This window comes from Bombina bombina, chromosome 3 (assembly GCF_027579735.1).
Source record: "Bombina bombina isolate aBomBom1 chromosome 3, aBomBom1.pri, whole genome shotgun sequence".
Lineage (NCBI taxonomy): Eukaryota > Metazoa > Chordata > Amphibia > Anura > Bombinatoridae > Bombina > Bombina bombina.
In genome coordinates, this window is record NC_069501.1 from 871,932,706 (window position 1) to 871,957,705 (window position 25,000).

Consider the following 25,000-nt stretch of genomic DNA (forward strand, 5'->3'; position numbering starts at 1 on the left):
CTACCTAGCTAAAATAAATACAAATTTACCTGTAAAATAAATGCTAACCTAAGTTACAATTACACCTAACACTACACTATCATTAAATTAATTAAATAAATTAATCCTATTTAAAATTAAATACTTACCTGTAAAATAAACCCTAATATAGCTGCAATATAACTAATAGTTACATTGTAGCTATTTTAGCATTTATATTTATTTTACAGGCAACTTTGTATTTATTTTAACCAGGTAAAATAGCTATTAAATAGATATTTACTGTTTAATAGCTACCTAGTTAAAATAATTACAAAATTACCTGTAAAATAAATCCTAACCTAAGTTACAATTAAACCTAACACTACACTATCATTAAATAAATTAACTACAAGTACCTACAATTAAATAAACTAAACTAAAGTAATAAAAAAAGCACCAACTATATAATGCAACAGACCTCCAGCTCTAATAAATTGGCACCTAGTTGCCAAGAGTGGATTCAATTTTAAGATTTAATATCAGAGCGCTAAACAACGTAGGCAGGGTCTATGGGCAGATAGTCAAATACCAAAGGTAAAAATAGGTTGAAATAATATGATTTAATACATAAGATAAAAAAGTTGGTACATTTAAAATTATACAACAATTAGTCATGGATCCATGTTACACTTTAAAATATATATTGAAGCACTACGAACAATTTAAAAATGCTTGTAGAACAATAGATAACAAAAAAAAAATGTGAATTCTAGGAGCGCTTATGCACACTCTATTTATAAAAACAATGGGTTACAATGCACAGGTGGATAGATTCCAGGTTGCTTGAAACCGGTGGGTGTGAAATGTAAGTGGCTCCGAATTGGGGTTTTGCCTATGTGTTTAACCAAAATTGTGTAAATCCTAACAGGTGGACAAAAAATGTTACAGGAATGTCTAGAACCTGAATTCAAAATATAAGACATGAGGTTGTGCCTATGTGTGTATCCAAAAAGGGTGTAAATCCTAACAAGTGAAAAAATGTGAGAAAAATATTGCAGGGGTGTGTGAACCTTATTTTCAAAATAAACAATTAATTCAAAATAAAACGATATACAAGTGAATTTTTGACAAATCAACTAATGCAAACATAAAGCATAAATAGAACCAAAAAAAAAAAAAAACAACAGCACAACTTTAACGTGTGTTCAAATGTGTTTTTGCTTGCAAACTGTGATGTGAACAAATATCTATTATAAACACTGAATAGTGGCAAAACTTTGTGATTGGATTGAAACTGAACACAGGCTCTAAATTGATACCCTAAAATACAAATCTAAAGGGCTCAGAGTTGCTGAGCTGGATATGAGGGACTTGCTCAAAGAGCCTTGAGATGTTAATTAAAAGAGACCATATAACAACATTGGGTTAAAAAACGGATGATATAACATAAAATGCTTAAAAGTCCAAATAAATACTCAAATTGGATAATAAGAATCTTGCTATTGTCTGTCTCAATATGGATCCCAACTGCTGATTATGCAGAAATCTTCTTGGGCGGTAGTTAACAAATAATTCCAACTTGCAATGTTGTCCCTTACCTGCCAAAAAAGGAAAGGCAAACAATAGTGCAGATGGCTTCTGAATGAGATCACAATTAAAATACTCCTTACCAGTCAACCGGTTTCGGTCTCCACTGACCTTTCTCAAGACTGGTTTGAGGTAAGGACCTAGACTGTTATATACCTTGCTGATTAACAGGTGAAATTAACACCTGTGTAGTAGAACAGGATGTGAAAACAACATTTTTTTCTTTTTCTCCTGGGTTAGAGAGAACATAGCAAAGCGTTTAGTTACCAAGGCAATTTGCTTGTTTTTTCAGAATCAGCTAAAATAATATGAGCATTGTCAAAAATGAAAGTCCAATTATGTAGATATGTTTATAAAAAAATGACCGTTTAAAACACTTTGTGAAAAGTAAAAAAAATGTGTCAAAAAAATTGTCCGTTTAAAACACTTGTAAAATGTCCATTTAAAACATCTGTTTCTATATTTATACTTTCTTAATAAATGATCAAACTTTATGATGCATATTAGGTTATTATTTACTACTGCATATATTGTATTCTTGTGGAATTATTTATGTATATATTGGCCATGTTGTAATACCTAGCACTCATTGGTTCTAATTTGAGGGCTCAAGCCAGAATGTATGTGCTATTGGCTGATTTAGGGGTGTGTTAAATTCCTGCAATCTGATTGCTTGTCTGTGTTTAATGTGCTTCCTTAGCACTATAGACAAGCTGTAAAAGCCTTGACAAAACAAACAAACCAAATTTCTTACATCCTTGCTTCCCTCATAAATAATCATTCGCTATGATCATTATTTAACAGAGAGATTCTAGTTTCTATGTATGAAGCGCATAGCTGCTAAATGAGATTTCAAACAGGGTATAATATATTTTATATATGACAAAAGCTTAACACTTTCAGGCAGAGTGTAGTGTGTTTAATGTACAACTTAAGGTTAAACAGTATGTTAACCTGAAGGAAATCACATTATCATAATAGGTCAGTCAGAAACACGATTTTCATTCCAGTATGTAATTCACCAGCCACTTTATTAAATACACCTGTTCAATTGCTTGGTAACACAAATTACTAATCAGCTAATCACATGGCAGCAACTAAATGCATTTAGTTAGGCATCTAGACATGGTGCAAAATGACTTGCTGAAGTTCAAACCAAGCATCAGAATGGGAAAGAAAGGGGGTTTTAAGTGACTTTGAATGTGGCATGGTTGTTGGTGCCAGACGGGCTGGTCTGAGTATTTCAAAAACTGCTGTTCTACTAGGATTTTACCATACAACCATCTCTAGGGTTTACAGAGAATGGCCCAAAAAAGAGAAAATATCCAGTGAGCATCTGTTGTGTGGACTGAAATGCCTTGTTGATGTCAGAGGAGAATGGGCAGACTGGTTTGAGATGATAGAAAGGTGACAGTAACTTAAATAACCACTCATTACAACCAAAGTATGCAGAATACTATGCACAACATGTTGAACCTTGAAGTAGATGGGCTACAGCAGCAGAAGACCACATCAGATGCCACTCATGTCAGCTAAGAACAGGAAACTGAGGCTACAATTTGCACAGGCTCACCAAAATTAGACAATAAAATATTGGCAAAACGATGCCTGGTCTGCGACATTCAGATAGTAGGGTCAGAATTTTGCATAAACAACATGAAAGCATGGATCATCCTGCCTTGTATCAACGGTCCAGGCTGGTGGTGTAATGGTGTGGGGATATTTTATTGGCACACTTTGGGCCTCTAAGTACCAATTGAGCATTGTTTAAATGCCCCGGCCTACCTGAGTATTGTTGCTGACCATGTCTATCCCTTTATGACTAAAGCGTACCCATCTTCTGATGGCTACTTCCAGCAGGATAATGCACCATGTCACAAAATCATCTCAAACTGGTTTCTTAAATATGACAATGAGTTAACTGTACTACAATGGCCTCCAGTCACCAGATCTCAATCCAATAGAGCACCTTTGGGATATGAGGGGACGGGAGATTCACATCATGGATGTGCAGCCGACAAATCTGCAGCAACTGCGTGATGCTATTACATCAAAATGGACCAAAATGTCTGAGGAATATTTCCAACACCTTGTTGAATCTATGCCATGAATAATTCAGGCAGTTCTAAAGGCAAAAGGGGGTCCAACCTGGTACTAGCAAGGTGTACCTAATAAAGTGGCCGGTGAGAATGTTAAAGCCCTTTGCTTGCCATTTTACTAACACTTAAGATCTCATATCTTTGAGATTTTATAACTTTTTTGCGCAATATTTTTTTTTTAATTTTTATTAGATGTGTTATTTCAAGTGTAACTGTATTTTGTAATGTATTTTTGATGTGTGTTGTGCAATTTTTTTCTTTCATGAAACTTAACCAGAGCTCTGAAGTCACATTGACCCGATGAGCATTAACTTGAATTGCACTCAAGCAATTACGCTTACTTGTAAAACTAGCGATAAAGGGACGGAGCCTGTACTCAAAGTGTGTGGTATACTGAGCTTTGTATTTCAGAAAACAAGTATTTTGTACAATTGTTATAAAGGTTAGCCCTAAAATTAGAGCTTGTTGCTCTTTTTTGTACTAATCAGAAAACAACTTCTATGTAGCCTGATTAGACAATATGAGACATTTAATATATGATGAATTTATGTATTAACTACAGACTTAAGTGTTAATAAGCATAAGGATTTATTAATATAATACATATCTTATGTTCGATATATATATATGTAAACGGAAGCCACAGATGGAGAAGAAATACTGACACGCTCAGAATCAGTAATGGTAGAAACAAAATGATCTCTTTTACTTCACGCAATCACACACAGCCTAAAATATTTACAAGTTCAGACATTCCGCAGACACACATTGTTTGTTTATATTGGATATTGCAGGTAATAGGATATGCCCAATAATTCAGAATGGTGACAATAAACAAGCAGGTATGAAGTTTAAAGGCTTTAGTTTTGTTCGTGTACGTTACCACCTTCAGGACCGTGGGTGATCCGTTACCGCATTGGAAGATCCGTGTCTGGGACAGGCAGCGTGTGTGAATGCGGCTTACTTCTGGGTAGCGGTAAAAAAGTAGATCCGGCCGTTCAGTGATCCAGACTCGGTAATAACAAAGTTGCGATAAGATCATAAGAGATTCAAGATGAAGCAAAAGTAAATATTAGAAAGTTACTTTGCACAGGATACAAGCAATAGGAGACCTGAAATAAGAATAGCTACAACAGAGTAGGTAAGACTTCAATAATCAGGCAGTAAATGAATGTTACAGGTAGTCCTTAAATAGGGAGGAGACCACATAGGAGGGGTTAGAGTTAAAGGTATACCACATCTCCCCCCCTTCAAGGAAGCACCCCAGGGGTTTCCAAGCCAGGTTTCTCAGGATAGTGGCGATGAAAATTTTGTAGAAGACGGGGAGTGCGAAGATCAGAATGAAGTTGCCAAGAGTTATCCTCCGAACCATAACCCTTCCATTTCACAAGGTACTCCAACCTCCGCCTATGGATCCTAGAATCCAACACAGCTTCGACTTCATACTCCTCTCGATCATCAATGAGTATTGGAGGTGGTCGAGACAAGGAGAGGGACTGAGGTGAAGGAAGATATGGCTTTAGCAAGGAGACATGAAAAGAGGGGTGAATCTTAAAATCCTGAGGAAGCTCCAATCTCACAGCATTGAGGTTGATTATTTTAGACACCTTAAAAGGACCCAAGTATTGATTTGCTAGCTTTTTGCTAGGAACGGAAAGTTTAAGATTCTTCGTCGAGAGTAGTACTAAATCTCCAATCTGATAAGAAGGGCTAGCTGTGTGATGGGTATCATACAACCTTTTTTGATAATCTTTAGCTTCCGAAAGATGTTTTTTCAGGATGTCAAGCCTTTCTTGTAGAGTAGTTGCGAAATCCAATGCTGAGGGAGAGTTCACTTGTTGAGAGGACAAAGAGATAGTGGTAGGATGATATCCATAAGTAACGAAGAATGGGGATAGTTTAGTTGATGAAGAAGTAGTATTGTTGTAACAGAATTCTGCCAAAGGTAAATAAGATGACCAATCATCCTGTAGATGAGATATATAGCAACGAAGATATTGCTCAAGGGTTTGGTTGAGTCGTTCTGTAAGACCATTTGTCTGAGGGTGAAAGGCAGTTGAGTATCTTGAATCAATCTTGATAAGCTTACATAAAGATCTCCAAAAATTAGAGGTAAACTGAGTACCACGGTCAGTTATAATAACTTTAGGCAGTCCATGTAAGCGAACTATGTTGTCTAGGAAATCGTGAGCTGTTGTGAAAGCTGTAGGGAGACCTTTTAGGGGAATGTAATGAGCCAGTTTTGTTAAATGGTCAACGACAACTAAAATAGTATTGTAATGGTGGGATTCAGGTAACTCAACAATAAAGTCCATTGATATGGTACTCCAGGGTTTGTCAGGAATAGGCAGAGGAGATAAAAGACCTGATGGTCTTTTGTGAACTAACTTATTTCTGGCGCAGGTATCACAATGTTTTACGTAATTTGTAATATAAGTATCCATGAGTGGCCACCAATAATTTCTCCTGGTTAGGTCAATAGTTTTAGAAATACCTGGATGACCCGCTAGTGTCCCGTCATGGGTTTGTTTAAGAATGGAAGATCTAATTTGTTTGGGGATATATAGTTTAGAATTATGGTAAAAAAGACCAGTATTGGAATCTTTTTGACAGTCTATTCCATGTGGTGGTTTATGTTTTAATTCTTTTAATATCTCTTCTTCTAAAGGTGTTAGTAAACCTATAATTTTTTCTTTTGGAATGATTTGGTTGATTTGATTATGAGTGTCTTGTTCATGTAGTCTAGAGAGAGCATCGGCTTTGGTATTCAAGTGTCCCGGTCTGTATGTTAAAAGAAAATTGAAACGATCAAAGAATATCGACCATCTTGCTTGCCTTGCAGACAAGGTCTTACTTGTTTTTAGAAATTCAAGATTTTTATGGTCGGTATAAATCTTAAAAGGCAGTTTAGAACCTTCTAATAAATGTCTCCAGTGATCTAGGGCACGTTTTATAGCTAGAAGTTCTTTATCTCCTATGCTATAGTTTTTCTCAGCGCTAGTCAACATTTTTGAATAGAAAGCAATAGGATGAATCTCAGTCTTGTTCTTATCTTGTTGTGATAATACTGCACCGATACCTGAGTCGGATGCATCTACTTCAAGGATAAATTCCAAATCAAAGTCTGGCATAGCTAGAATGGGTGCTGTTGTAAAATATTCTTTCAATTTATTAAAGGCAAGACTAGCGGATTCTGTCCACTTAAATCTTTGTTTTTCACTAGTAAGTGCTGTTAATGGTTTAACGATTGAAGAGAAATTTTTAATAAACTTTCTATAAAAATTCGCAAAACCAATGAATTGTTGTACAGATTTTGTGGAAGTTGGAGTAGGCCAATTCAAAATTGCTGATACCTTCTCCGGATCCATTTGTATTTTGTTGGGACTGATGATATAACCCAAGAATTTTATTTCTGTGACATGAAAAGAACATTTTTCCAGTTTAGCATATAGTTTGTGTTCTTTTAAACGAGTTAATACCCAGCGTACATGCTTTTCATGTTCTTGTGGTGTTCTAGAATAAATTAGGATGTCGTCAAGGTATATTATGACAGAAACGTCAATCAGGTCACGAAAGATCTCATTTATAAAAAACTGAAAAGTTGCCGGAGCATTAATCAGACCAAAAGGCATTACGTTATATTCGAAAAGGCCATATCTGGTCCTGAATGCCGTTTTCCATTCGTGACCTTCTTTGATTCTAATCAACTTATAAGCTCCCTTTAAATCTAATTTGGTGTAAATAGTGGCACCAGTTAGACGTTCCAAAAGTTCAGGTATTAAAGGTAAAGGGTACCTGTTTTTTATTGTGATGTTATTTAATGCCCTATAATCAATAATAGGTCTTATGGTACCATCCTTGTTTCTTACTAGAAACATTCCTGCAGCTGCAGGGGATGTGGAGTGTGAAATAAATCCCTTACGTAAATTTTCGTCTAGGTAATTTCTAATATACTGGAGTTCCTCTTGAGAGAGGGGATAGATCTTACCATGAGGGATTTTGGAACCAGGTATTATATCGATAGGGCAGTCAAATTCCCTATGGGGTGGAAGGTTTTCTGCCTCTTTTAAATTAAATACTTCTGCCAAATCCTGATAACACGAGGGTAAACCATTATCAAGTGACGCTATGGTTTGATGTGGGTAACAAGTGTTTGAGCAAAAGGCAGAATCTAATGTTACCTTATTTGAAACCCAATTTATGTTTGGGTTGTGTTTCTTCAACCAAGGATACCCTAGGATGAGAGTATGCTGATGTATGGATATGAGATCAAAAGATAAATATTCAGTGTGTCCCTGCAATGATGTTACAAGCAGGGGAACAGTATGATGTGTAATAGGTCCTTGTTCTATGAATGAACCATCTATTAACTTAATAGACACAGGATTTTGTTTGCAAATAACTGGTATTTGATTTTTATTTACATAAGTGGAATCAATGTAATTTCCGGATGCTCCTGAATCAATTAATGCCTTGGTTTGGATATTTTTCTGGTCCCACTGTAAAGAAATGGACAAAGTCATGTGTGTATCATTTACAATGCTGTAAATAAAGTCACTGGTTATTGTCTTACCATTCTTTTGTTTTTTCAACAAAGGACAAGTGGATACTACATGTTCTTTTTGAGCACAGTATAAACAGAGATTTTCGAACCTCCTTCTAATTTTTTCCTCTGGTGGCAGAGGTCCTCTAAGAACTCCAATCTCCATAGGGGTAGCACTGCCATGAGCTCTGTCATGACTTGTTGTGACTTGGTAAGGTTTCCTGGATGGGGTATCATAAGAGGCCCTCTCTGCTCTCCTTTCTCTCAAACGACGATCTAAAGATGTGCTTAATTTAATAAGACGCTCAAGGGTATCTGGGATCTCAAGACGGGAAAGTTAATCTTTGAGTGATTCAGACAAACCTAAACGATATTGATTCTTCAAACTGATTTCATTCCACTGAGAGTCCTCTGCCCACATCTGAAACTCAGTGGTATAATCTTCCACATTTCTCTTACCCTGTTTTAAAGACCTCAATCTCGTTTCAGCATTTATTTGAGTATTTGAGTCTTGATATAGACTAGTTAAAGCAGAAAAAAAATCCTGTAATGAGTCTAGGATAGGGTTATTGTTTTCAAAAAACCTATTAGCCCAAGTCCTGGGTTCACCTTGTAGGAAAGATATTGTGGTACATACTTTAATCCGCTCAGTATGATAAGTCTTAGGTCTAAGGGAAAATAATAAGTTACAGGCATTCTTAAATTCCCTGAACTCAGAACGTTTCCCTGAGAAAGGTTGTGGATAATTAATATGAGGTTCAGGTGGATCATGAGGCTTTTGTGAAACATAATCTTTAACTATTGTTTTAAGTGCAGCATTTTCAGTCTGTACTTCAGTCACTGCTCTTGCTAAATAATCAAGTTTAAGATAGACATTATTAAACTCCTTTTTTATTTCATTAGGATCCATAATGGTAATTATTTCAAAAATAAGGTTTTTTGGGCCTGATTATTATGTGGTATACTGAGCTTTGTATTTCAGAAAACAAGTATTTTGTACAATTGTTATAAAGGTTAGCCCTAAAATTAGAGCTTGTTGCTCTTTGTTGTACTAATCAGAAAACAACTTCTATGTAGCCTGATTAGACAATATGAGACATTTAATATATGATGAATTTATGTATTAACTACAGACTTAAGTGTTAATAAGCATAAGGATTTATTAATATAATACATATCTTATGTTCGATATATATATATGTAAACGGAAGCCACAGATGGAGAAGAAATACTGACACGCTCAGAATCAGTAATGGTAGAAACAAAATGATCTCTTTCACTTCACGCAATCACACACAGCCTAAAATATTTACAAGTTCAAACATTCCGCAGACACACATTGTTTGTTTATATTGGATATTGCAGGTAATAGGATATGCCCAATAATTCAGAATGGTGACAATAAACAAGCAGGTATGAAGTTTAAAGGCTTTAGTTTTGTTCGTGTACGTTACCACCTTCAGGACCGTGGGTGTTCCGTTACCGCATTGGAAGATCCGTGTCTGGGACAGGCAGCGTGTGTGAATGCGGCTTACTTCCGGGTAGCGGTAAAAAAGTAGATCCGGCCGTTCAATGATCCAGACTCGGTAATAACAAAGTTTCGATAAGATCATAAGAGATTCAAGATGAAGCAAAAGTAAATATTAGAAAGTTACTTTGCACAGGATACAAGCAATAGGAGACCTGAAATAAGAATAGCTACAACAGAGTAGGTAAGACTTCAATAATCAGGCAGTAAATGAATGTTACAGGTAGTCCTTAAATAGGGAGGAGACCACATAGGAGGGGTTAGAGTTAAAGGTATACCACAAAGTGGCTAGATGCGTCTTTGTGAAGCTCTGAGTTTTTCTAGATTTTTAGCAAATTACCTTCAACAAACTGATGCTATTCTAAACCCATAAGCAGGATTAAGTTCTTGGGACATGATAGACTCTAGGAGTGGAGGATTGGACTGTGTTTTGCCTATGCTCTTTGAGTCAGCCATGCTGAAGACTCTCTCACAGGCCTAGAAGCCATTTTACAGCAATGCAGCACTGAACAAGGAAAAAGAGCCCTGTGTGGACTATGAAGTATGGGTCTGGGGCTGCCACACACTAAACCCCCTCCCGCACTCCGGGGTTACAATATCCAGTATTTGGATAACAATTTTTACAATTACAAGAGCCGTACAAAGCCTATACAGCAGAAAAGGGTATACCGATAATTATTGCTCAGATGGCTATGGCAGCAGTTGACAAATGGGAACAGGAGATGCAGAATTTGATATGGCACCATTTTGAGGACTTGGAGAGGCAGTTATGCCAGATCTTGGAGTCAGGAGGATTTTTGCCCATAGAGGAATCGAAACCCCCAGACATCATGGAAAAGGATGAAGAACCAGCTGGGGAGATCTCAGAATCGGAGCAACTTATGTCTCAGCTTTCCCCAAACTCACCTAATACAACATGGGAGTCCAGACCAGTTCAGCTGCGCCAGAGCAACTGCGAAGTCTCCCAGAGTACACCCGCTAGTACAGCAAGATTTACAGATCTTTCTGTTTACCCCCTACAATCACCGGTTTCCTATACACCTTCACCATCGACTGGCCAAACTGAAGTGGTGAGGACCGGCTCATTAACAATACATTGGGGTATATCTACAGAGAGGAGTCTGTTTTTGAGAAGATCGGTTGAGTTACTAATGCCGACAAAGTACAGTGATCCTGTATTCACGGAGCAACTGCGCTATGCAGACATGAAGACAGTGGTGAACTGCAATATGTTTGCCATATCTGGAGGACTTTTATGTCAGTTTCGCTCAATGACAAACGAGGGTGAAATGATATCCTTGCTCATTTTACAGAATGAACAGTTGTTGATCTCAGTGCTGCCTAATATTGATCCTGGAGGCCTGTACCTGTTGAAGTATTCACGATACCGGGGACTTTTGGGCACGAGAGGTCGCTTCGGAATTGTCTAAATTGTTTATTTCTACAAAGGTGGGAGTTGTAAACACTGCAGTAGACAGTCTGCTCATGTACCTATGATTACATTCTCCACATGAACTCCCACTTAGACTTTTTGTATAAACTTAATATGGAAAATACTCTCCAATATCTGTTTGCATAACCTCCTTCACGTATAGTGACAAAGTTTGTTTTAATTGTTGTGTTCTTAGCATCGTATATATATTAATTTAGGTGTTTGCGAGATAACCACTTAAGAGGGATTTTTAGCGATGGCAAATTACATTCAGCGTTACTCTTACTAGTCAGTTAGCTAACACAGTAAATGCTCTTTGGGAGAGATGCTGGGGATTTGCAGGGTCAATGCGCTAATAGACTATTAGTCGCGTCTCTGCTTAGCCATGGTTATGAGCCATATGCCCCCTGGTATAATAACTAACTTTCTACGGGACTATTTAGAGAGCCTCACTATGAGCTTCCTAATGTTTAAGATGTAGTCTCTCCACTGAACGCCTCCACAACAGCTGCAACTACTGCCTATTATATTACAGATATGTATTCTTAAGAATTCCTTCCCCATTACAGTAAATAACTCCATCTGTCATTAACCAAATCAACTCTCTGTTGGAATATTCAGGATATCTCCTTAACCCATACACTTCTATACTTATTTTGATATTCTACTTATATGGTGTAAGCGCATATGTCTCGCATAATAACAGTTATCAGTATGGTTATTTTCTTATTATAGGCTCAATTAAATGCTTTCCATAGTCATCAAATACACTTAAAGTATGCTATTTCCTAAACCAGTTATTTGTATTTAGGGTCCAAAAGTGGCCCATTTTGTTATTTTCTTTGTTCCCCCTAAAATTCCCTATTATGCCTCAAATTCTTTTCAGGAGGTCCAAGAGAGGCCTCCATTTACCATAGAGGGAAGCCATTGTTTATGACTTTATACCTTATCTCAAGGGGATTCTATCTAAATTGAAAACCTGAGGTTAACTTATATCTGTATAATTGGGCGATTCACTGTTTATATACTGCGATACTTCATATGTATATTGCATGGTGATTATCCTATGCTTTGACATTAAGCCTTTATTTGCCTGTACCATGTTTTTGTTCTCTTAACAACCTCATTAAAAATATTAAAAAAAAAAACGATAAAAAAGCGATAAACCCGATGCCTGCAAACACCCGTGATAAACCCCTTATCGCCAGCATGCAAACGTTAGCGTTCCACTTGTAATCTGGCCCTAAGCGTTTTAAACATAGGTCTTATAATTGTAAATCTGTTCATGAAAGAAAAATGTATCTTGTAGCAAAGTTTGATAGAAAAATAGGTGGTGGTTCTCTATTAGGTATTGTTAAATGAGAGGGAATAAATCCTAAATATTGTAGAACCAAATTGGCTGACTAAGGGCTTAATTCTAAAAAGTTTGCCCCCACAAATTTGGGATAATCTTGCTGCATTTTTCAAAGAAAATGATCTGTACCTGATAGTGGCACGTTGTCTTCCATAGAATAAAAAATGAGAGCGCTCTGCTTTGTAAATGTTTGCAATGGAGAATGAAGTACACATGGAGAATCAGACAAATGTTTAAACTTTATTATGCCTAATACAAACCAAATGATGCTATTTTCAGTGCACTGTACCTTAAAATTGCTATTTTTGTATACATAGCTTTTCCTTTCAGAGTAATTAGTATTTTGATAAAAGCTTGCCAACTTTTAATTTGTGAGAAAAACCCCCAGTGAGATCTCTAGGGCAGAAATGTTTAGGGAATTATACTTGGATTTGACAGACAATTTTATACAGGCACATGGAACACCCATTTTACAATAAAAAACAATTATGCTTTGTGTTTTGTAATCTAGGTGATAGATATTTGTACAAGTTTTCCGTTGCAGTTTGTAACGTTAAAAATATGGCATTTTCAGTGTTAAAACAGCACCGCAGCTATTACAAGTGTTGTCAGTATAGCTGTACCACACACCTTTTAGCCTGTAACACGTCAGTCCCGCACACGTAAAAATTATGTTTGTTCATGGGACTCCCATAGCGCCGGTATTACGAGTTTTGTGTTCTTGCTAAAAAGTGAGCTATACAGCCTAAAACGGCAAGATCTGTACCGCTATCTAAAGTCAGTAATTATGAGTTTTACACTATAAAGCTGTAACATAAAACTCTTAACTAATTAGTGTTACAAAGTACACTAAACACCCATAAACTACCTATTAACCCCTAAACCGAGGCCCTTCCACATCGCAAACACTTTAATACATTTATTAACCCCTAATGTGTCGCTCCCGACATTGCCGCCACTGAAAAAATGTATTACCCCCTATTCCACCGCTCCCCGACATCGTCACCACTATAATAAACATATTAACCCCTAAACCTCTGCCCTCCCGCATCGCAAACACTATTTAAATATTATTAACACCTAATCTGCTTTTCGCCCTTACTGCCGCTATAATCCTATTAACCCCTAAACCGCAAGCCCCCCACAACGAAATATACTAAGTTAAACTATTAACCTCTAAACTGCAAGTCCCCCACAATCAAATATACTAAAATAAACTATTAACCACTAAACTGAAAGCCCCAACAACGAAATAAACTAATTTAAACTAATAACCCCTAAACCTAACGACCCCCTAACTTTATATTAAAATTACAATTTCCATAGCTTAAATTAAATTTAAACTTACCTGTCAAATTAAAAAAATAATTGTAAACTAACAATTAAACTATTATAATTATTAAACTAAAATTAAACTAACTACCAATTAAATAAAACTAAACTACCAATAAAAAATCCTAACACTACTCTAAAAATTACAAAAAGTATCTAATTACAAAAAATAACAAATTATCAAAATTAAAAGAATTAAACCTAATCTAATAGCCCTATCAAAAAAAAACTGAGCCTACAATAAACTGCCAATGGCCCTTAAAAGGGCCTTTTGTGGGGCATTGCCCCAAAGATATCAGCTCATTTATCTGTAAAAAAAAAATACAAACACCCCCCAACAGTAAACCCCCCACCCAACCAACCCCCCCAAATAAAAAAACTATCTAAAAACCAAAGTTACCCATTGCCCTGAAAAGGGCATTTGTATGGGCATTGCCCTTAAAAGGGCATTCAGCTCTTTTATTGCCCAGACACTAAACTAAAAAAAAAACACGCCACCCAATAAACCCTTAAGAAAACCTAACACTAACCCCCTGAAGTCCCGCTTGAATGATCTTCATCCAGCCGGTGAAGTCTTCATCCAGACAGCCTCTTCTATCTTTATCCAGCCGGCGAAGTCTTCAATTCATCAAGGCGGCCTCTTCAATCTTCATCCAGCCGAGATCCTCTTCATATGGTTACCACCATACACTGAATCTTCAATGCAAGGGACGTGATTCAAGATGGTGTCCCATGTTTTGCTATGGGCTGAAAAATTTTAATCAGCCAATAGGTATTATGGCTGCTAAAATCCTATTGGTTGTTCAAATCAGCCAATAGGATTTACGCAGGTCTCATTCTATTGGCTAATTCGAAAAGGGCCATTGGTATTTTATTCTAGATTAGGTTTTTTTTTTTTATGGCTATTAGAATAGGAATATATTTTTTTTTTTTATAATTTGTTATTTTGTGTTATGTATATTTTTAGGGAGTGTTTGTTTTGTAGTTTGTGGGGTGGGGTTTGTATAGTGTTATGGGGGTGTTTGTATGTTTTTTGGAGTAAAAGAGCTGTTTAACTCAGGGTAATGCCCTACAATAGGCCCTTATAAGGGCCCTTGGTAGTTTATTCTAGAGTAGGGTTTTTTATTTTGGTGTGTTTTTTTAAGGGTATTAGAATAGGATGAATCTTAATTTTTTTGGATAATTTTCTTTTTTTTGTAATAGGTTTTTTATTTTTTGTAATGGTAGGTTTTACTGTAAGGCATGGAATATGTATATAGAGGCGCTGGTCTGGAATCCTTCTGTGTGTTGTAGTGCACACTGAAGAAAGAAACTTGGCTTGTGATTCGCAGGAGTTAACAACAAAATAATGTGCAGTATAATTACTCAGAAAATTTCAGAGTTCAGCTTCTTCATAAGGATCTATATTCTGATTTTCCCATATTGTGCTTTAGTATCTACAGACAATGGAAATTACACTGCAGGTGATTGTATCTTTTAAAATCATATAAAGTGCAGTATACTCACTCCGAGTAATTTCGGAATCCGGCTCTTCAAAAGTGGTTGGTAACTTTGAAATACTTCCAAAAAGGCAGCAGAAAATACTTGTTGTAACAAACAAATATTTATTAAAACATATTAAAAAAGCTCTTTTGGCTCTACGCGTTTCAACGACTAAATCGTCTTTTTCAAGAGCAGTAAAAACAATTGTGAGTGCTGCCTTGGAGTATTACAGGTGTATTTATACAGGTAATCAATGTTCCTGTTCCGGTGAAAAACACTGGAATAGGACTCACAAATAAAACATTTTATTCTTATACCCATCCGATTGTGTTTGAGAGTAATGCAATTTTTTATATGCTTAAGCTATTTCGCTCAAAATCTCAATAATTTACCAGATCGGATCGGTATAAACAAATTAAGTTATTTGACCAATCACAGTGAAGTAATATGGTTGTTCCCTTTCAGGTCCGCCGAAGGATGCGTTATCATGTGTTCCAGTTAGACCAATCGGATAGCGAGCATTGTTCCAGATACTTTATGTGTGAAAATCTGCTTCCAGGTTTGTCCGGACAGTTCTGTATCACATGTCCCGAATTGGCCAATCCTTTTGTGAGCGATGATTTCGCCATATTCCCATAATAACCGATACTCTGAATTTTCTCTAAGTGGTATGTAATAGAGAGTGCAGATCACTTTGGGTCATATATTTGACAATATATTTCTGATGCAAAAACAATTACGATAAAAACACTTCTTGGAACCAAATTATCATATCTTTAAATAAGTCACCAACATAATTTAAAAAATTAAATTAATTCCTAAAAACCAACTTAAACAATTATAATTCTAACCATATTGGATGTCATCTCAAAAAAATAATAATAAAAATCATAATATAAAATAACTAGTTATAAAATTCTTCTTTAGACTATTATATAAGAGACTTTATATCAGTAGAATTTGATTAAGTCTCGTTCTTACATATGTGACATGGATTCAGACATGGATTTAAACATTTTGATAACATTTTGCATTTTACATCAAATAAAATTTCTCTCCATGAATACATTTCAATAGTGGTTGAATTCAATAAAATATATAGATATACAGAATAAATAAATTGGATACAAATGAATAAATGATATAATAAAATGAAATAAAATAAAATAAAAGTATGTAATCTCTCTGTATTGTATTAAATGAACGCTGACACTCTAATATCTTTATTTAAACTGTAGTGTCCATATGTTTTTAATGTGTATATCCACACATGTTTTTCACTGGAACGGGAACATTCATTACCTGTATAAATACACCTGTAATACTCCAAGGCAGCACTTCCAATTGTTTTTACTGCTCTTGAAAAAGACGATTTAGTCGTTGAAATGCGTAGAGCCAAAAGAAGAGCTTTTTTAATACGTTTTAATAAATATTTGTTTGTTACAACAAGTATTTTCTGCTGCCTTTTTGGAAGTATTTCAAAGTTACCAACCACTTTTGAAGAGCCGGATTCTGAATTACTCGGAGTGAGTATACTGCACTTTATATCATTTTAAGAGATACAATCACCTGCAGTGTAATTTCCATTGTCTGTAGATACTAAAGCACAATATGGGAAAATCAGAATATAGATCCTTATGAAGAAGCTGAACTCTGAAATTTTCGGAGTAAGTATACTGCACATTATTTTGTTAACTCCTGCGAATCGCAAGCCAAGTTTCTTTCTTCAGTGTGCACTACAACACACAGAAGGATTCAAGACCAGCGCCTCTATATACATATTCCATATTCTACTCACAGTCCTGTTGGGAGAGACTGTTAGAAGGCTGCGGTCACCTAAGAGGGGAGTATTGTGCTCTATTCTAGTCATTCTGTACATTTTGTTGTCAACATCTAACATATCTGTATAGTATTTGAATTTACTGTAAGGCAGGTTAGGTTTTATTTGACAGGTAAGTTTGTATTTATTTTAACTAGGTAGTTAGTAAATAGTTAATAACTATTTACAAACTAGTCTACCTAGTTAAAATAAATATAAGCTTACCTGTGAAATAAAAAAAAACAAATCTAGATACAATATAACTATTAGTTATATTGTAGATAGCTTAGGTTTTATTTCACATGTAAGTTTGTATTTAGTTTTACATAGGTATCATTTAGTTTATAATTGCAAATTAAATTAGATCTAATTTAATGATGTTAAAATTAGGGGGGTTAGATTTAGGGTTAGGTTTAGGGGTTAATATATTTTAATTTAGCTTGTTGTGATGTGGGGGGTTGGTGATTTAGGGGTTAATAGGTTTATTCAGTTAACAATTGTAAATTTAATTTAGCTATATTTTTTATGTTAAAGTTAGGGGGTGTTAGGGTTAGGGTTATGTTAGGGTTAGGTTTAGGGTTAATATAGTTTAATTTAGCTTGTTGCGATGTGGGGGGCTGGCGATGTAGGGGTTAATAAATGTAGTATAGTGGCAGTGATATCAGGAGCGACAGATTAGGGGTTAATAATATTATTTAGGTAGCAGCGATATTGGGAGTGGCAGATTAGGGGTTAATAACTGTAGGCAGGCATCAGCGATGTTGGGAGCAGCAGATTAGGGGTATTTAGACTCGGGGTTTATGTTAAGGTGTTAGGTTTAAACAGTATTTTTAGTTCCCCATTGACATCAATGGGGCTGCGTTATGGAACTTTTGTTTCCGCGATTGCAGGTGTTAGACTTTTTTTGCCAGCTCTCCCCATTGATGTCTATGGGGAAAGTGTGCACGAGCACGTCAAACACAGCACTTGTTTTGGGAGCAGTATGGAGCTTTAAATCTCCATATCGCCCGCACAAGCAGTGTTTTTTTAAACTTGCAATAGCAGAGCTATAGGGAATTAAATAACGCCACTTTTGTGGCGTTCTTTACTTTCCCTATATTGCTCAGAACTCGTAATCTAGGTGTATGTGTTTTTGCACATCCATTGTACTGAAATCCCGATTTATGCTGTACATATTTATTATAATTTATTCCTGTGTAATTTAAATACAAATTTTATATTTTTGTTAAAATTCATTTTTGGTAAACAGGTTTGTTTTGATGTTTGATGCACCTTAATACATTTTTTATTTTTGTGTGAATGGTTTATTAATTTGTTTTGTATGGCCTAGATTTGGAGTTCGGCGGTAAAAGGGCTGTTAACGCTCCGCGGGCTTTTTTCTGGCCGCACCATAAATTTAACTCTGGTATTGAGAGTTAAAACAAATGCTGCGTTAGGCTCCAAAAAAGGAGCGTAGGGCATTTTTACCGCAAATGCAACTCTCGATACCAGAGTTGCTTACGGACGCGGCCGGCATCAAAAACGTGCTCGTGCACGATTCTCCCATAGGAAACAATGGGGCTGTTTGAGCTGAAAAAAAACCTAACACCTGCAAAAAAGCAGCGTTCAGCTCCTAACGCAGCCCCATTGTTTCCTATGGGAAAACACTTCCTACGTCTGCACCTAACACTCTAACATGTACCCCGAGTCTAAACACCCCTAACCTTACACTTATTAACCCCTAATCTGCCGCCCCCGCTATCGCTGACCCCTGCATTACAGTTTTAACCCCTAATCTTCCGCTCCGTAAACCGCCGCAACCTACGTTATCCCTATGTACCCCTAATCTGCTGCCCTAACATCGCCGACCCCTATGTTATATTTATTAACCCCTAATCTGCCCCCCACAACGTCGCCGACACCTACCTTCAATTATTAACCCCTAATCTTCCGATCGGAGCTCACCGCTATTCTAATAAATGTATTAACCCCTAAAGCTAAGTCTAACCCTAACACTAACACCCCCCTAACTTAAATATAATTTACATATAACGAAATAAATTAACTCTTATTAAATAAATTAATCCTATTTAAAGCTAAATACTTACCTGTAAAATAAACCCTAATATAGCTACAATATAAATTATAATTATATTTTAGCTATTTTAGGATTAATATTTATTTTACAGGCAACTTGGTATTTATTTTAACTAGGTACAATAGCTATTAAATAGTTAAGAACTATTTAATAGTTACCTAGTTAAAATAATAACAAAATTACCTGTAAAATAAATCCTAACCTAAGATATAATTAAACCTAACACTACCCTATCAATAAAATAATTAAATAAACTACCTACAATTACCTACAATTAACCTAACACTACACTATCAATAAATTAAATAAACACAATTGCTACAAATAAATACAATTAAATAAACTAGCTAAAGTACAAAAAATAAAAAAGAACTAAGTTACAGAAAATAAAAAAATATTTACAAACATAAGAAAAATATTACAACAATTTTAAACTAATTACACCTACTCTAAGCCCCCTAATAAAATAACAAAGCCCCCCAAAATAAAAAATTCCCTACCCTATTCTAAATTTAAAAAGTTACAAGCTCTTTTACCTTACCAGCCCTGAACAGGGCCCTTTGCGGGGCATGCCCCAAGAAGTTCAGCTCTTTTGCCTGTAAAAGAAAACATACAATACCCCCCCCCAACATTACAACCCACCACCCACATACCCCTAATCTAACCCAAACCACCCTTAAATAAACCTAACACTAAGCCCCTGAAGATCTTCCTACCTTGTCTTCACCATACCAGGTTCACCGATCCGTCCTGGCTCCGATATCTTCATCCAACCCAAGCGGGGGCTAGACATCCACTGAAGAAGTCCAGAAGAGGGTCCAAAGTCTTCCTCCTATCCGGCAAGAAGAGGACATCCGGACCAGCAAACATCTTCTCCAAGCGGCATCTTCTATCTTCTTCCATCCGGTGCGGAGCGGGTCCATCTTGAAGCAGCCGACGCGGATCCATCCTCTTCTTCCGATGTCTCCCGACGAATGACGGTTCCTTTAAGGGACGTCATCCAAGATGGCGTCCCTCGAATTCCGATTGGCTGATAGGATTCTATCAGCCAATCGGAATTAAGGTAGGAATTTTCTGATTGGCTGATGGAATCAGCCAATCAGAATCAAGTTCAATCCGATTGGCTGATCCAATCAGCCAATCAGATTGTGCTCGCATTCTATTGGCTGTTCCGATCAGCCAATAGAATGCGAGCTCAATCTGATTGGCTGATTGGATCGGCCAATTGGATTGAACTAGATTCTGATTGGCTGATTCCATCAGCCAATCAGAAAATTCCTACCTTAATTCCGATTGGCTGATAGAATCCTATCAGCCAATCGGAATTCGAGGGACGCCATCTTGGATGACGTCCCTTAAAGGAACCGTCATTCGTCGGGAGACATCGGAAGAAGAGGATGGATCCGCGTCGCCTGCTTCAAGATGGACCCGCTCCGCACCGGATGGAAGAAGATAGAAGATGCCGCTTGGAGAAGATGTTTGCCGGTCCGGATGTCCTCTTCTTGCCGGATAGGAGGAAGACTTTGGACCCTCTTCTGGACTTCTTCAGTGGATGTCTAGCCCCCACTTGGGTTGGATGAAGATATCGGAGCCAGGACGGATCGGTGAACCTGGTATGGTGAAGACAAGGTAGGAAGATCTTCAGGGGCTTAGTGTTAGGTTTATTTAAGGGTGGTTTGGGTTAGATTAGGGGTATGTGGGTGGTGGGTTGTAATGTTGGGGGGGGGTATTGTATGTTTTCTTTTACAGGCAAAAGAGCTGAAATCCTTGGGGCATGCCCCGCAAAGGGCCCTGTTCAGGGCTGGTAAGGTAAAAGAGCTTGTAACTTTTTAAATTTAGAATAGGGTAGGGAATTTTTTATTTTGGGGGTCTTTGTTATTTTATTAGGGGGCTTAGAGTAGGTGTAATTAGTTTAAAATTGTTGTAATATTTTTCTTATGTTTGTAAATATTTTTTTATTTTCTGTAACTTAGTTCTTTATTATTTTTTGTACTTTAGCTAGTTTATTTAATTGTATTTATTTGTAGCAATTGTGTTTATTTAATTTATTAATAGTGTAGTGTTAGGTTAATTGTAGGTAATTGTAGGTAGTTTATTTAATTATTTTATTGATAGGGTAGTGTTAGGTTTAATTATATCTTAGGTTAGGATTTATTTTACAGGTAAATTTGTTATTATTTTAACTAGGTAACTATTAAATAGTTCTTAACTATTTAATAGCTATTGTACCTAGTTAAAATAATTACAAAGTTGCCTGTAAAATAAATATTAATCCTAAAATAGCTACAATGTAATTATAATTTATATTGTAGCTATATTAGGATTTATTTTACAGGTAAGTATTTAGCTTTAAATAGGAATAATTTATTTAATAAGAGTTAATTTATTTCGTTAGATTAAAATTATATTTAAGTTAGGGGGGTGTTAGTGTTAGGGTTAGACTTAGCTTTAGGGGTTAATCCATTTATTAGAATAGCGGTGAGCTCCGATCGGAAGATTAGGGGTTAATAATTGAAGTTAGGTGTCGGCGATGTTAGGGAGGGCAGATTAGGGGTTAATACTATTTATGATAGGGTTAGTGAGGCGGGTTAGGGGTTAATAACTTTATTATAGTAGCGGTGCGGTCCGCTCGGCAGATTAGGGGTTAATAAGTGTAGGCAGGTGTCGGTGACGTTGAGGGGGGCAGATTAGGGGATAATAAATATAATATAGGGGTCGGCGGTGTTAGGGGTAGCAGATTAGGGGTACATAGGGATAACGTAGGTGGCGGTGCTTTGCGGTCGGAAGATTAGGGGTTAATTATTTTAAGTAGCTGGCGGCGATGTTGTGGGGGGCAGATTAGGGGTTAATAAATGTAATATAGGGGTCGGCGGGGTTAGGGGCAGCAGATTAGGGGTACATAAGTATAACGTAGGTGGCGGTCGGCAGATTAGGGGTTAAAATTTTTAATCGAGTGGCGGCGATGTGGGGGGAGCTCGGTTTAGGGGTACATAGGTAGTTTATGGGTGTTAGTGTACTTTAGGGTACAGTAGTTAAGAGCTTTATAAACCGGCGTTAGCCAGAAAGCTCTTAACTCCTGCTATTTTCAGGCGGCTGGAATCTTGTCGTTAGAGCTCTAACGCTCACTGCAGAAACGACTCTAAATACCGGCGTTAGAAAGATCCCATTGAAAAGATAGGCTACGCAAATGGCGTAGGGGGATCTGCGGTATGGAAAAGTCGCGGCTGTAAAGTGAGCGTTAGACCCTTTAATCAATGACTCCAAATACCAGCGGGCGGCCAAAACCAGCGTTAGGAGCCTCTAACGCTGGTTTTGACGGCTACCGCCGAACTCTAAATCTAGGCCTATGATTTTTAAGTTACAATTTTCATTATGCACTTTTTGCAATGTATGCATTTCGTTGACATATGGAAACATACAATGGGGCCAATTTATCATAGCTCGAATTGGACCAAATACCCCTGTTTCCACTCGAGTCTTCAGGCTCGCCGGAAACAGGAGAAAAGAAGCAGCACTCTTAAGACCGCTGCTCCTTAACTTGTCTGCTGCCTCTGAGGCTGTGGCTCTCTGTCTCTCTGTCTCTCTCTGTCTCTCTCTGTCTCTCTGTCTCTCTGTCTCTCTGTCTCTCTGTGTCTCTGTGTCTCTCTGTCTCTCTGTGTCTCTCTGTCTCTCTGTGTCTCTGTGTCTCTGTCTCTCTGTGTCTCTGTGTCTCTGTGTCTCTGTTACGGTTGCCTCCAGGCTGGCTGGAAGTCGGACCGTAGAAAAGTATGCTCCTAGCGCTCACCAAAGAATCATCAGCACCGTAGTCAGCAATCCCTGTAGTGATATTAGCTTGTCCCCTACAAACATGAGTCAAGGCTGCAAGTTAGAGGGTCAGAATAGGTCTCTTGTGCTGGAGCACACAGCCTGCTTTTTATTGAGGTTACATGCAAACAAGACACTCTCAGGGGGAGGCATAAAATCCCCCATCACACATTTGATATTAGATAGAGAGACACTCCCTTTGACAGGCCACAACATTACTTCAGCAGATAACAAGTTACACACAATAAAACAATGCAGTCCACCTTATCACTAGCAGTCTGATTAGACAATGGTAAGGTTTATCACTAAACCTAATTAGAGCTGATCCCAGCAAACTTGCATTTAGAAAGCTTCTTGAAGCTCAACAAAATTAACTCTTAATGGCACACAATGAAAACCAATGTCTTTGCAATAGTGCTTCCCCTCTGTGGAACACTCTGCCTGTGTGGCACTTGGTTCAGCAAGCCCTATCCACTGAACCAAGTGGGAGAAAGCCAGGGACAAGTCATTTCACAGGTCTGGGGACATAGTCTTAAAGGGGCATTGTTCACCAAAGTCACAATATGTCCCCAGACGGTTCTTAAAGGGCCTTACACACCCAATAAAAGTTAATGTTTTCAGGGGCACAATCTTCCAGGGGCCATAGTCATGAGGAAGGAGGCTGGCAAATAGGCTTCTCCAAAATCCAGGGAAGCAGGGCAATTTTCCATTTAAAGGGCCAGTTACAAATAGCAGTTTGTAACATATCTCCCCTTTTTGGAGGGAGACTAACCAGGCACCTGACCTTCTGTCGGTCAGTGCCTAAGTTAGTCTCGCAACCCACCCACAAATAAACATTAGCAGCAAAGTAGCCCCCCCACAATAAGTAGTACTGGCCTGTAGGTTCCAGGTTGTAGGATGAAAGTGTAGCATCCTCGGCCTTCCTGGCGCAGCTGGGCAAATAGCTGGTGGTACTTGGGGGGCAGAGGCCAGCGGCACTCTGCCCTGGTGCCAGCGCTTCTGCTGGGGTGAGGGGTTTGCAGGCCAGTCCTGTAACAAGGGGGTCTGTAGGGCAGAGGCCAGCAGCGCTCTGTCCTGATGCCAGCTCTTCTGCTGGGGGAATTGGGGCATAGTCCTGCCCAGTGGCAAAGGGAACGTGGGGGTCAGTGGGGGTTAACATCTCCACTGTTAACCCTGGGCCCAAGTTAGGAGTTAACTGGGGAGGGGGAGATTGGCTTACCTCCTCCTCCTGATACTACGGCGGCCATTGGGAAGGGAGGTCGATGCTCTCCGCTTCCTGTGGAACATGCTGCGGCTGGGTAGAGAGACCAGTTGTCTCCTCTCCCTGGAAGGCACACTCCAGCTGGGGAGGGAGGTCGATGCTCTCACCTCCCTGTAGCTGGGTCTGTCGCTGGGGATCTGGGCCGCCTGCCCAGCATCCCTGTAGGGCCGGTAGAGAGACTGTGGTCCCATCTCCACCTGCCTGCTGGGGGTCCTCCTAGGACCAGTCTATGAGGCCTGCTGCCTCTGGTATCTCTGGTTGGGGTTGGGGAAGGAGACCGGTTGTCTCTTCCCTCTGCACGGTATACTGCCGCTGGGGAGGGATATCGCTGCTCTCCTCTCCCTGTGGAACATACTGCGGCTGGGGAGAGAGACCAGGTGTCCATACCCTCAAACTTCACAGTTGGCGCTCAAAGGCTCGTGCCGCTTCGTTCTCCGTATCCAATTCCCGGATGATGCGACTGACTACCTCCTGCGCAGGGTCTGGACCATATCGGATGTTACAAACTGCTATTTGTAACTGGCCCTTTAAATGAAAAATTGCCCTGCTTCCATGGATCGTGTAGAAGCCTATTTGCCAGCCTCCTTCCTCATGACTATGGCCCCTGGAAGATTGTGCCCCTGAGAACATATTAACTTTTATTGGGTGTGTATGGCCCTTTAAGAACCGTCTGGGGACATATTGTGACTTTGGTGAACAATGCCCCTTTAAGACTATGTCC